This window comes from Caretta caretta, chromosome 2 (genome assembly GCF_965140235.1).
Source record: "Caretta caretta isolate rCarCar2 chromosome 2, rCarCar1.hap1, whole genome shotgun sequence".
NCBI classification, from domain to species: Eukaryota; Metazoa; Chordata; order Testudines; family Cheloniidae; genus Caretta; species Caretta caretta.
The window spans coordinates 192,991,185-193,005,663 of record NC_134207.1 but is presented as its reverse complement, the minus strand read 5'-3'; the positions used below and the strand labels follow the sequence as shown (position 1 = coordinate 193,005,663).

Sequence of the window (14,479 nt, the reverse complement as noted above, 5' to 3'; positions counted from 1 at the left end):
AAAATAGTGTCTTCAAAGAAAGCCCTCAGGCCCTGTTTGAAAATCAGGCCCCAAAAGTATTTAATCTTTACCTATAATGTATTGGAGTCTCTTCACCTACTACAGACATACCACTGGAATGGAACATGACAGTTGTTTAATAACTCAGAGCAACTTTTAAAACAGTTCAGGACAGTAGGTGGAGAATATCTTAACCAACTGAAATGGCTATGGGAATTAAAAGGTAGACAGAATGTAGTCACTAAAATTTGAATTTGGACAGGAGCTCTGAGTTAACACCTTCACTCTTACAAAGAATGTATGGAACCTTTAGTGACCACAAGCAATTAGGAACACCAGACTCCAGCTTCAATACTACCACATCCCCTAATACCACACACTGGGGTAAAGATTTAATATTAACTCAGAGGTGTCAGCTCATCTACTGAACCACTGATATTGCTTCCTGCAGCAGAGTTTTAATTTGACTTCTCTCATTGAAATACTAACCAGGTGTGACTCTGCTTAGCTTGTGATTTGAGCTGATTTGAGGTAAGGGATAATTAGACAGTCTGGATGCAATGCCATAATGGTGTATTACACTTTGCTTAATGCTGTAATATCTGTGATTACCAATGACAGTGGCCTTCTAACTAAAGAACAAGGTTGGCTGGTCAAGTTTTGGAACCCACATCCCAAGGAAATTTCAAGAGGGAGACTGCTTTTGATCAATGGAATTGGTTTGCTTTGCAGTGGAGCATAAGCTGTCTCAAAGAAAAAATGCTCATCGTAAGGTCTAACAGCTTGTTAATGAGTATAACCACTAGACAACATACAGCAAAAAATATGTGAACCTAAAATATTCAAAGCTAGCCTTCAGCAGTCATCCTCTGCTAATAGCGTAAGAGGAATAGGAAGAAAAAACGAATGTGGAGAGCAATTATGGAGGTGGAGACAGTTAGACAGTCTCCCATCTCCATGTCCAGCTGAACATGGAGATGAAAAAAGAGACAACTGAGGAGAGAATATGTTAAGAGGTCTACATAATTATGAATGGTGTGGAGAAAGTGAATAAGGAAGTGTGATTTACCCCTTCACATAAACAAGAAACAGGAGTCAACCAATGAAATTAATAGGCAGCAGGTTTAAAACAAACAAAAGCAAGTACTTCTTCACACAATGCACAACCTGTGGTACTCATTAACAGGGGATGCTGTGAAACCTAGAAGTATAATTGAGTTCAAAAAAGAATTGGATAAATTCATGGAGAACAGGTCCATCAACGGCTATTATCCAAGATGGTCAGGGATGCAACTCCATGCTCTGGGTGTCCCTAAACCTCTTACTGCCAGAAGCTGGGACTGGATGACGGGATGGATGCCTTGATAACTTTCCCTATTCTGTTCATTCACTCTGAAGCATCTGGCATTGGCCAATGTCAGAAGAAAGGATACTGGGCTAGATGGATGATTGGGTCAGACCAATATGGCTATTCTTACGTTCTTATGAAGGACTGCTCCCAGGCTTTTTGCAACATTATTCCTCAGTGGTACTCCTAGTTTTATCTCTAGAACTAAATCATTCATAATGCAGAGAAGTCAGTCAAGGATATCAAATGACGTAATGCCACACTTTTAAGCTAATGATTCCTACAAGCTTTGATCTGTTAAACATAATACAGATGTGGAGTCAACTTTTCAAACATCATTATTTACTTCCAATATTGCGCAATGGATTTCTTCCTGCTGTTAAACTTCTCTTTATACAAAACACTATTAATTTTTGGTGCAAGATACAAGGAGGCAGAGATTAAAATTGAAGACAAATAAGTGACTGTTGATGGGTGTGATGAGTTCAGAACACCAAAGACTGAACAGCTTTAAGAAAGTGATCATGTGAAGTCTCTTCAGTCTTGTGATTTCACACAAGAGGAAGTGTTCTCTACCAAGTGATATTTATAAATATGTACTGAGCACATCTTTTCAGCCACTAACCAACATGAAATGGTCTGTTTTCCACGGCAGTGGCTCTCAACTTTTCTAGACTACTGTACCTATTTCAGGAGTCTGATTTGTCTTGCCTATCCCCAGGTTTCACCTCTTGCTTACAAACTTCTTGCTTACAAAATCAGACATAAGACTACAAAAGTATCCCAGCATGCTATTACTGAAAATTGCTTACTTTCTCATTACCATATAATTATAAATCAACTAGAATATAAATATTGTACTTACATTTCAGCATATAGTATATAGAGCAGTATAAACAAGTCGTTGTCTATAGTACAAACTAAAGTTGCATGACTTTGGCAGTACTTTTTATGTAGCCTGTTATAAAACTAGGCAAATATCTAGATGAGTTGATATACCCTTGGGGGTATGCAGAGGTCTTCCAGGAGTACGTGTACCCCTGGTTGAGAACCACTATTCTACAGGACAAGTCAGTGTTTTTCCAGAATTTCTTTGTTTTTGTCATGACAGTCAAATTCTCCTAATCTCAACCGATAACTTAAACACCTATTGCTATTATCTCATCAACCACGTTACCTCTAACTTTTCTCCCTCTTGATCACATTTTGCTTATAATCTCAACTCTCCAAATCATACCAGATTTCCTATCCATCTTTGCCTTCACATCTGAAATCTATTTGAAATCACGTCCTCAATTAAAAAGTCATCTCCATCAAAACAATACTCCCCTTTGTCTTGGGGTATCATCCTCTAAAACAAGTACTTACATTATCAAATATTTTCATTTTCTGAGCCCATTCCCACATCCATTAGTCAAATTCCCTCTCTACAATGATTTTTCATCCTGTCTCATGATAGGGTTGGGCATTTGACTGGACAACTGGTCAACTGACCAATCAAATATTGTCACAAACGGTCAAATATTTTAAAGCACTCATTCGTTAGACCAGTAACAGTAACATTGAAGATTAAGACTTTATGGTCAGCTTAGCCTTAAAAAGATATGCCTACTTACAAAAGTTACTTGACTGATTTAGAATAACTCAAAAATGTGAAACAGTTGAATCAAGTTCTAAAAATGAACTTTTGACTTTTCTACCAATGTTAGGATAGCAGTTCAATGTGAATGGTATTCAAGGCTGAATAGTTAGAATAGAAAATATAAATTAAACAGAAATAAGCCAATCACATAGCAACCACAAAAGAAAAAAAATTTTAAATGCACTTTTCGGAAAACAGCACTTTATTGCAGACACAGGGCAGACACTACTTCTTCTTGGAGACACCGACGGTTCTGCCACAGCGCCCAGTCGTCTTGGTGTGCTGGCCCCACACGCGCAGCCCCCAGAAGTGGCGCAGGCCCCGATGTGCCCGGATTTTCTTTAGCTGCTTCAGGTCCTTGCGCAGTTTGTTGTCCAGCCCGTTGGCCAGAACCTGGCTGTATTTGCCATCTTTGGCATCCTTCTGCCTGTGGAGGAAGGAGTCAGGGATCTTCTACTGACGGGGGTTCTGCATGATAGTGATGACACGCTCCACCTCATCCTCTGTCAGCTCCCCCGCCCTCTTGGTCAGGTCCATGTCCACTTTCCTCAGCACCACGAGGACCCACACCTTGATGGCGGTGATGGCGAAGGTGATTTTCCGTTGCCCATCTATGTTGGTGTTGAGCACTCGCAGAACGCGCTGGAATTTCTCAGGGATCACAAGAGACATGGTGACTACTCCGCACTCCAGTCTCGCCCAGTCCAGCAGGCCAACTCTTCAAGCAGCTTAATGACTGTGCATATTTTCTTTGTGTTGGGGGCAGGAAGACTGTGAACCCTTCTCTCCCTCCCCCATTCCCTTTTCAGTTAATTTATTATGTATGTTTGTGTAGTCAATTTAGATTGTAAACTCTTCAGGGCAGGGACCATGTCTAAATTTGTTTGATGTGCTTTGTAAACTGCCCGAGCATTGATGGCATGGTATACAAATAAAGACAAACATATGTTTGTTCTAGAAGGACTCCACTCAATCAAGATGCTCATCTTACAATTAATGTACCTTTTACCCCAGAGGTGGCATTAGCATGTAGTAAAATGAGTGAGCAAGACACTGAATAGGCTTGCTAACAGTAGACAGCAAAATGATGCAATCAGAAAGGTAGGCCACAGCTTACACCAGGGCATTCTTGCTGCAATCTTTGATATTTAACCAGGGCAGTAAACTGACATTAATTGACCAGCTTGCCAAGCCTACCTCATGTACTCCTGGGTGAAATTCTGCGCCACAATGTGCGTGCAGAATTCATGTCCCCTGCAGATGTCTTTGCTTCCCCCAAAGAAAAATGACTGACAGGGAAGCAAAGGGAAGCTACAAGAGCAGTCACGCACTCCTCCCTAGCAGCACAAGTACAGTAACTCCTCACTTAACATTGCACTTATGTTCTTGAAAAATGCAACTTTAAGCAAAACGATGTTAAGCGAATCCAATTTCCCCATAAGAACTAAGGTAAACTGGAGTGGGGTGGGGCAGGTTAGGTTCCAGGGAAATTTTTTTAGCCGGACAAAAGATATTATATACATATTGTGACAAAGTTCCTCCTCTACCTTGGTGGATCTTGTGCTTAGTGGTGGATTTGCACACCTCAGAGATTCACGGCAGCCCTCAGTTTGGCCGTTTTCATGAACCCACAGTCCAGGTCAACTTCTCCTGTGTCTGACCAGGAGTTGGGAGGTTTGGGGGGAACCTGGGCCCGGGCCCGCCCCCTACGGTGGCTTCCAGCCCAGGGCCTTGTGGAATGCAGCTGCCTAGAGTGCCTCCTGGAACAGCTGTGCGACAGCAACAACTCCCTGGGCTACTTCCCCATGGCCTCCTCCCAACACCTTCTTTACCCTCACCATAGGACCTTTCTCCTGGTGTCCGATAATGCTTGTACTCCTCAGTCCTCCAACAGTATGCGTTCTCACTCTCAGCTCCTAGCCCCTCTTGCTCCCAGATCCTCACACGTGCACCGCAAACTGAAGTGAACTCCTTTTTAAACCCAGGTGCCCTGATTAGCCTGCCTTAATTGATTCTAGCAGCTTCTTGATTGGCTGCAGCTGTTCTAATCAGCCTGTCTGTCTTGTCTCCAGAAGGTTCCTCATTGTTCTGGAACCTTCCCTGTTCCCTGGGTAAGGTACCTACTTAACTTGGAGCTAATATATCTGCCTTCTATTACTCTCATGTAGCCATCTGGCCTGGCCCTGTCACAATATACAGTATAAGCATCAAACAATTCTAACCAGAGGATTATCTGGGGACCTGCTCATGAGCTCCCTGAGCAACCTAAACCATGTTGATATTAGGTGGGATATTTCCCAGGGAATGTCTTCCTGTTAAATGATGAACTAGCACTCGGCTGAGCCCTAAAGTTGTTGTTAATGTAGCCTCATGCTCTACAAGGCAGCACCGAGGAGGCCACCTCTACAAGGTAGCACTGAGGGAGGCAGGAGGGAGGAGACACAATAAATGCAGGACAGTGGCTGCAAACACTTCCCTGAGGAAACTGAACGTGATGATGAACCCATGCTATCCCTTTGGAGCGCACCACTCCCTCTTCCGGATGGCGTATGCATGGCTGCACAGGTGCTGACTTTCCAGCGTGCCAGGGGGAGTTCAAACCCCGGCTCTGCCCCAGGCCTACCCGCACTCCCTCCCTCCCTGTGTTTGGGGGAGGGGGTGAGGGAAGCTGCATGCCTCCCCTCCACAGCAATCAGCTGTTTTGTGGCGTTCAGGAGGCTCTGGGAGAGAGGGAGGAAGCTGTGCACCATGTCCTCGCTCCTCCCCTGTCCTACCCAGAGCCTCCTGAACACCCACGCTACAGCTAATTGCTGCGGGCGGGAGGTGTGGGTTGGGAGGGGGGAGTTGCTGATCCGTAGGGCAGCCGGGAGGAGGGAGGCACTGGGAGGTGTGTGGAGGGGAGCTGATAGTGGGGCTGCCGGCCCACCTTGGTCCCAAGCCCCCAACGCCAAACAACATTATAAGCAAACATTGCACAACTTTAAATGAGTATGTTCTCTAATAGGTCAGGGACATAACAAAACGTTAACTGGGATGACGTTAAGTGATGAGTTACTGTACATCGTTTCGGGCACTCGGAGCAGCCAGTGGAGAGGTAAATCATCACGGGGCCAGGGACACCCTAGCCAGTGGCTCCTACCCTGCGCCAGGATCAGCTGTTAGTCCCGGCTGGGCTGGAGGCAGGAAAGAACAGGACTGCCTCTTCCTCTGCAAGGAGCAGACAGAGCTGGGTCAGACGTACCCCAAGAAACCTTCCCTGTCTGCAGGAAGCTCAGCATGCTCCCCTGTTTCTTGCCCCCATTGCTGTATGGGAAGCTGCTCCCCCATCTGCCCCATGCATTTGGACCCCCCCTATACCCAGACCCCCCTACACACCAAGCCTGATCCTGTACATCCAAAAAAACCCCAGCCCTCCATACCCAAACCCTACCCCACTAAACCTTAATCTCTGCATCTGGATCTCCCACACACCCAGACCCCCTGCCTCCTGACACCCATCACTCCCCCTGCTCCTGGACCACCCCAATGAGCCCTCCACACCACACTGAGCCCCAACTAGCTACATCCAGACTCCCCATCCCACCAAGCCCCACTCCCCCAGCACCCAGACCCCCTCGTTGAGCCCCAACCACCTTCACCAGAAACCCCCTACAGAGTCCCATTGCCCCTGCACCTGGAAACCACACCGCCCCACCCCCCACAATGCCTGTGTATCCAAATACCCCCCACTGAGCTGCCCACACCAAGACTGTCCCACACAGAACCCTCTCACCCCCACACCAGGATCCTGCCTGGTTGAGCGTGCCTGCCCCACACCTGGTGCTCCTGGAGTGGAGGGGCAGGGCCCCAGGGTGTTTCTGGGGCAGGCCCAGACCTTGCATTGTGTCAGGGTTGGGTGCAGCTTCACTACTGAGTCCATGTCCCAGGGGGAGAAGGCTGCAGGCTGATCTCCCACCTCTGTGCAGTCAGCGGCCTGTGCTCCCCACTGTCATGCTGAAACTTCCACATTTATTTATTGACAAATAAAACTTGCAGAATTTTAAAATATTACGTGCCGAATTTTTTGGTGCAGAATTCCCTCAGGAGTACTCACATTCAAAACAGTTGCCATCAGCCCTCTCATAAAAAGTCACTTCACCCATCTTTCTACAGCAAGATTACAAAAGCAATCCTTAATCTGATCTCTTCTCCCTCTGGGGCCTCTCATTACAAGTGTTAACCTTTAACAACACTGTACTTGTAGATTTGGGTATTATCCACCTATGTCTTCATTAGTCCAGAAAGAAAGAAGGCTCAGAATTAACACCTCAAATGCCCTATAAACATTACGCCAAATGTTTCTATGGCAAAGCCATAATAATCTATACCACTGGAGTTCATTTGACAGATCCAAAAGCATGTATGAGAAACAATTTAACAAGTTACTACTTTAAGTTGCTTTCAGCCCAGTTTTGACAGATACAAATAATTAAGGATGAGACATATAGGAGCAGACAATCTTATTTGACCAATGGTGGTAGAGGACTTAGAAAGGAATTGCAGACTATATATGAAGGAGAGGTGGGAGTATAATGAAGAAATAATGCCTGAGATCTAAATTTTAAAATTCAACTGTTTGACTACCAACCCAATAATAGTTGCAGAGTTGAAATAAAGCCTATGGTGCTCATCACTATCTGCTGCAGCAGAGAATGGGCAGCAAGGAGGGAATGAAAAGATTTGACTCAATATCACAATCCATCTCCTCCTCATTGTCACCAGAGAGAGAGAGAGAGGGTGAAGCAGCTGACAGAAGCTACAGCAGCAGAGATTTTTAAGGGAGCGGTCTTTCTCCAATCTAGCTATTGCTTCCTGCTACTGCAAAAGCCTTAACCTAATCTTGAAGAAGTTTAGAGCCTCATTTTCAATCAGCTGCCTTTAAATAAAATATATATATTTTACACACACACACACACACACACACAGGGTTGTTGATTAATCGCAGTTAACTCACATGTTTAACTAAAATTATTAATCACAATAAAAAAATTAATCGCGATTCATCACAGTTTTAATTGCACTGTTAAACAATAGAATGCCAATTGAAATTTTGGATTTTTTCTACATTTTCAAATATATTTACTTCAATTACAACACAGAATACGAAGTGTACAGCGCTCACTTTATATTATTATTACAATTTGCACTGTAAAAATGATAAAAGAAAGTATTTCACAGTTCACCTCATCTAAGTACTGTAATGCAATCTCTTTATCATGAAAGTGCAACTTACAAATGTAGTTTTTTTGTTACATAACTGCACTCAAAAACAAAACAATGTAAAACTTTAGATCCTACAAGTCCTACTTCTTGTTCAGCCAATCGCTAAGACAAACAAGTTTATTTACATTTACAGGAGATAATGCTGCCCACCTCTTATTTACAATGTCACCAGAAAGTGAGAACAAGCATTTGCATGGGACTTTTGTAGCTGGCCCTGCAAGGTATTTATGTGCCAGATATGCTAAATATTCGTATGTTCCTTCATGCTTCGGCCACCATTCCAGAGGACATGCTTCCGTGCAGATGATGCTCGTTAAAAAAATAATGTATTAAATTTGTGACTGAACTCCGTGGGGGAGAATTGTATGTCTCCGACTCTGTTTTACCTGCATTCTGCCATATATTTCCATGTTATAGTAGTCTCGGATGATGACTCAGCACATGTTCCATTTAAGATCACTTTTGCTGCAGATTTGACAAAACGCAAAGAAGGTACCAATGTGAGATTTCTAAAAATAGCTACAGCAGTCGACCCAAGGTTTAAGAATCTGAAGTGCCTTCCAAGATCTGAGAGGGATGAGGTGTGGCGCATGCTTTCACATGTCTTAAAAGAGCAACACTCCAATGCGGAAACTACAGAACCCAAACCACTAAAAAAGAAAATCAACCTTCTGTTGGTAGCATCTAACTCTCATGATAAAAATGAACACACATCGGTCCACAACTCTTTGGATTGTTATCAAGCAGAACTCATCATCAGCATGGACACATGTCATCTGGAATGGTGGTTGAAGCATGAAGGGACATATACATTGTTAGCACATCTGGCACGTAAATATCTTGTGACGCCAGCTACAACAGTGCCATGCGAATGCCTGTTCTCACTTTCAGGTGACACTGTGAAGAAGAAGTGGGCAGCATTATCTCCTGCAAATGTAAACAAACTTCTGTGTCTGAGCGACTGGCTGAACAAGAAATAGGACTGAGTGGACCTGAAGGCTCTAAAGTTTTACATTGTTTTGTTTTTGAGTGCAGTTATTTTTTTGTACATAATTGTACATTTGTAAGCTTAACTTTCATGATAAAGAGATTGCACTACAGTACTTGTATTAGGTGAATTGAAAAATACTATTTCTTTTGTTTTTTACAGGGGAAATATTTGTAATCAAAAATATAAAGTGAGCACTGTACACTTTAAATTATTTTGTAATTGAAATAAATATATTTGAAAATGTAAAGAACATCTAAAAATATTTAAATGGTATTCTATTATTAACAGTGCAAAAAAAACCACCACACAATCCTTTTCATCACTTGACAGCCCTAATATATATTTAAAGGGGAAAAGACTACAGTAGAACTTCAGAATTATGAACACCAGAGTTACAAACTAGCCAGTCAAACACACCCCTCATTTGGAACCAGAAGTACACAATCAGTCAGGAGCAGAGACCAAAAAAAATACAGTACAGTACTGTGTTAAATGTAAACTACTAAAAAATTATAAAGGGAAAGTTTAAAAAAATTGACAAGGTGAAGAAACTGCTTCTGTGCTTGTTTCATTTAAATTAAGATGGTTAAAAGTAGCATTTTTTTCTGCATAGTAAAGTTTCAAAGCGATATTATGTCAATGTTCAGTTGTAAACTTTTGAAAAAATCACCATAACATTTTGTTCAGTTGCCAACATTTCAGAGTTACGAACAACCTCCATTCCGGAGGTGTTCAAAACTGAGGTTCTACTGTAATTATTTTATCAACAACTTGAGTTTGAATAGTACTGAATGTACTAAACAAAAAAGGTGAGTTGGGGGGGCGGGAAGGTAGAAGAACTTCTCAGAAAGCAGTCCTTCAGTGACTCACAATATATAAATAACTCAGAGAACAAAGGATCCGCTGTACTATTGCAAGGAAGACCCAAGGAAAGCATTTATGGCCTTTTGCTTTTATCACCAGCTCAAGGAAACATTCCAATAACCAATTCCATAAGAGACTTTCAGGTGCCTAAAGTCATTGTCAATGAAGCAATCAAAGGAAGGTTCAAATTGGCCTGCTCTCTAATAGAGTAGCAAGTCCTTTGTGTTTAGTAGATAAACTGTTGTCAAGAATGTAAATGCAGACACATCAGGGCAACAAAGAGGCCAAAATCAGTTAATATGGTATCAAATTCATTAAGAATACATACAGCTGCTCTTCGGTAACCACAAAAGAATCTGTTAAAATTAAGATGGTTACAGAAAGGTGTGTGATTGATTTTAAATAAAGCTTAAAAAAAATAGTAACTAGATATCCCTAAGCAAATAAGAAAAAAAAAAGCCAGAGCCATTACATATATTTATGTAGCCACATAACCCCTCACCATACTATCTGAGAACCTCACAAACTTTAATGTATTTATCCTTACAACATCCCTGTGAGGTGGGAAAGTATCACCTCCATGTTAGGCAGCTTGCCAAGATCACGCACAGGAACTCCATGGGAGTCAGGTATTGAAGCCAGAACACTGCAGTACCAGTCCAAAGATGTCCCTTCCTCCTAATACAGTAAATAGACCACTGAGAGACACAAGGTAAACCTGGAGATCCTCCTTCCATTTCAGAAATTAATCCAGCACATCAGAAAATGGTACCAAATGTATATCTTGTTCTTATTGTCTAACAGAAACAGATGTTATACTCCTGGGGAAATTCTGCACCACTGCGCATGTGCAGAATTTATGTCCCCGCAGATTTCTTTGCTTCCCCACAGAAAAATGACTTTCTGATAGGGAGGCAAAGGGCAGCCACAAGAGTGGTCATGTGGCCCTCCACAGCAGTATATTTCAGGTGCTGAGGGCAGCCAGCAGAGAGGTAAATCACTGTGGGGCAGGAGCTGGGAAAGAAATGGCTGGTGACTCCTCCCTGGCAAGGGCATCAGCTGCTAGTCCCAACTCGGCCAGGGAGGACGGGACTTCCTCTTCCCCTGCACGGCATCCGGGGCCAGGTCAGACCCACCCCCAGATTTCTTCCCAAGCTGCAGGAAGCTCTGCAAACTCCCCCCATCCCTCCACCACTCGCTTTCTGCGCCTATCGCTTCTCAGCTACAGGGGGAGGGATCCCCCATCCACCCAACCCCAGTGCATCCAGACCCCCTCATACCTCACCAAGCCTCACCCCCACACACACACTCAAACCCCCCCCAATAAGCCCCACTCCCCCTGCACCTGGACCACCCTGACGAGCCACCCGCACCCAGATCCACCCCACTGAGCCCCAACCACTGCACCTGGTTCCCCACCCCACTGAATCCCACTCCCCCAAACGTCTGGAACCCCCACTGATACCCACACCCAGAGCCCTCTGCCAAGCTCTATTCCCCCACACACACACCCAGACCCCCTCCTGCTGAGCCCCAACCACCTTCAACTGGACCCCCCTGCAGTCTCATTACCGTTGTACCCAGAACCCCCCAACAAGCCCCTGTGCAGCCAGATCCCTCCCAACACAAGACCCTCTCAACCGACATCTGGATCCCCCTCCCCCCCACACACACACTGAAGCCCTCCACACTTGAATCCGGTCTTGCTGAGCCTGCTTGCCCACACCTGGTGCACCTGGCATGCAGGGGCAGGGCCCTGGGTTTTTTCTAGGGCAGGCACGGTCCTTGCGCTGTGTCAGGGTTGGGTGCAACCTCACCAATAAGTCCGTGTCTCGAGGGAGGGACCTGTACAGTGATCTCCCACCTCTGTGCAGCTAGTGGCATGTGCTCCCCAATGCCATGCTGGAGCCTACACATTTATTTGACAAATAAAATTTGCAGAATTTGGGGGGAGGAGGGGCACAGAATTTTTGATATTTTTTGGCACAGAATGCCCTGAGGAGTAATTTTAAACTGCCACAAACACAAGCCTCAAAAAGAAAAACAGCAAAGAGTCCTCGCCCAAATATTCATGCCCTTATGATCTGATTTTGAAAGTTTAGCATTCTAGTGAAAGTAATTATTATGTAAAACAAAACATGAGCTTGGAAAGAGTACAAGGGCAAAGACACAGAACAACAGAGCAGCCAGAGCAGAGTAAAAACAGTACAAACGGTTTTAAAACATTAATAAATCAAAACACAGCTATTTATGCATAATAAGACTTCAATAAATAAATAAAAAAGATCCATCAATGAAAAGTCAATCTTTGTTTTCTTGGATACACAGCTTTTCCTCAGTCTCTCTGACGACTATTCACACATTCAGGAAATGAAACCATTGCACAGCTCTGCAGGCAGGTTTTGACAGTTGTTACATCTCAAACACGTCTTGAAATTTTGACCTATCATCCCTTCACTGCTGCTGAGTTGCTGTGTAGGTACTCCTCATCACTCTGCCATCTTCAGCCTTCCAGCAACATCCTTCTAGGTCTGCCTTACTTTCCTGACAATTTATACAGCTTCACTGTGCACCATTCAAATTGCTTCAGTGTAAGAGGGTTGGGTTTTTTGTTTTGGTTTGGGGGGTGGGGTGGGGGGAGAGGGAGTAAGTGAAGATCCACCATCTGGATGCCTTTAAATGGAAACTTTACAAAAAATCTTGGACCCTATATATTTTGCAAGAACATTTAACATTTTTTCTGGAATACCTTGTGACACTATGATGATGTCATAATTATGAAGCAATTTGTACAAAAATGAGTGATGTAAGGTGTCATTGGAAAAGTTATGATTTGCTGAATATGATTATCCTATTTGTATGCATGTGTCATTTTTGTATCTGAAATTATGGACTATGGTCTGTATTTCAAATGGGCTTACTCTGGAAAACACCCACAGCTAGCTTTTCATGTGCAACAGTGATGAAGCTAGACAGTCATAATGGCTCATTAGCCAAGACACTGGGCTATGAAAAGGGCTTAGCCTTCCTGTAAACGTTTCAACCAGCCTGTAAATTATGGCTGCTATGATTCAGCAAGGGCATGTAACTAGGCCACATGATATGGAACTCCATTTTGGGTACCTGTATTTTTCCACAAACTGGGTGGGAACGGAGTCTGGAACAAAGGGTTCCGCCATATGTTAAGGTTATATAAGGTGGGGTGTGACATCAAATGGCCTCACTCCCCACACACAAGGACACTCCTTGAAACACCTGAGAAACAAAGACTGAACCCCCGAGAGAAGTGCTAGTCCCAGGCTAAAAGGATTTCTAGCATAAAATAGTTGTAAAATGTTTGGTTAGTATTGTTAACACTGGCCAAAAGCCCATGAACAAACCCAGAAGGGCCACACAGAGGACACTGTGGCTCAACCTGATCAGAATACACTTATAACAGAGCAAGTCTCTGGCAGAACACCACAGAACTCAGGCCAGTTTGAAAGTATATGGAAAAAAATCCTCAATTATTTCAAAACAAACATACTTCCTCCTACCATAAAGATTTTATATCCCTTGGATATTACTACACAGATACATTAACTTTGCTCACAATGTAAAAGGCTGTTGAAAACAAAAGCAAAGCATTACATACTTGTATAGTCCTACAATAAAATAAAAAGTCTGAAAAAAAAAAAAAACAGCTGTAGAAAGACCATACTTGTGCTTATTCTTCAGCATTTGGAGAATTAATGGTGCACACAATCTGGATTTATGACTACCAATCAAAAATGACAGATTTGCAAAAAGATCACCCACATAAGGTCTACTGTCATTATGTGCAAGGTAAATTCTTTTTGAGTGTAATGAATTTAAATTTAATTGTAGAGTGGACCAGTTATCAAAAGGACAGGGAACTAGGAGGACCAAAGGAACTAATTCTAATTCTTGCTGAGCCAGACACCTCGAGCAAGTCACTTGATTACTTTGCGCCCTAGTTGGATAAATAAAATTCCCCCAAATATCCAAATAAAAGTAAAAGGGAAGAAGAGTATAAATCCATCTCCAAACACACACCGAACTGCACATCTTCAAATCTTTATTATTTGTGAAAATATATCCTTTTAGCAAGAGTTCTAATTCCTCCCCCTGTAACCTTCCCCCACCTAACCTAAAAGCGAATACAAACCTGTTTAAATTAAATGTCAGAACACAGAAGAAAGTTGAGTTTGCAGTTATTCCTAAAAAAGTCATAAGGGAGTCAAAAGGACAAAGGATTATTACTAACGTCCCAAAGGGCCACCTGCCACCTCGGGATTGCCAGAGTACAGCATGCTCCTGTCATGTCTCCAACACCAAAAGCTGCATGGGGTGTGGAAGAGGATAAATCTAG

The 14,479-nt window shown here is 43.2% G+C and overlaps 1 protein-coding gene and 1 pseudogene across 3 annotated transcripts in view; both read right to left on the bottom strand.

The window, feature by feature from the left end:
• The window catches only part of ZNRF2 (zinc and ring finger 2), a 126,824-nt gene that overhangs the window by 71,018 nt on the left and 41,327 nt on the right, over positions 1-14,479 (bottom strand). The gene's annotated exons all lie outside the window — the stretch shown is intronic.
• LOC125631679 (small ribosomal subunit protein uS13-like) lies at positions 3,162-3,662 on the bottom strand (annotated as a pseudogene).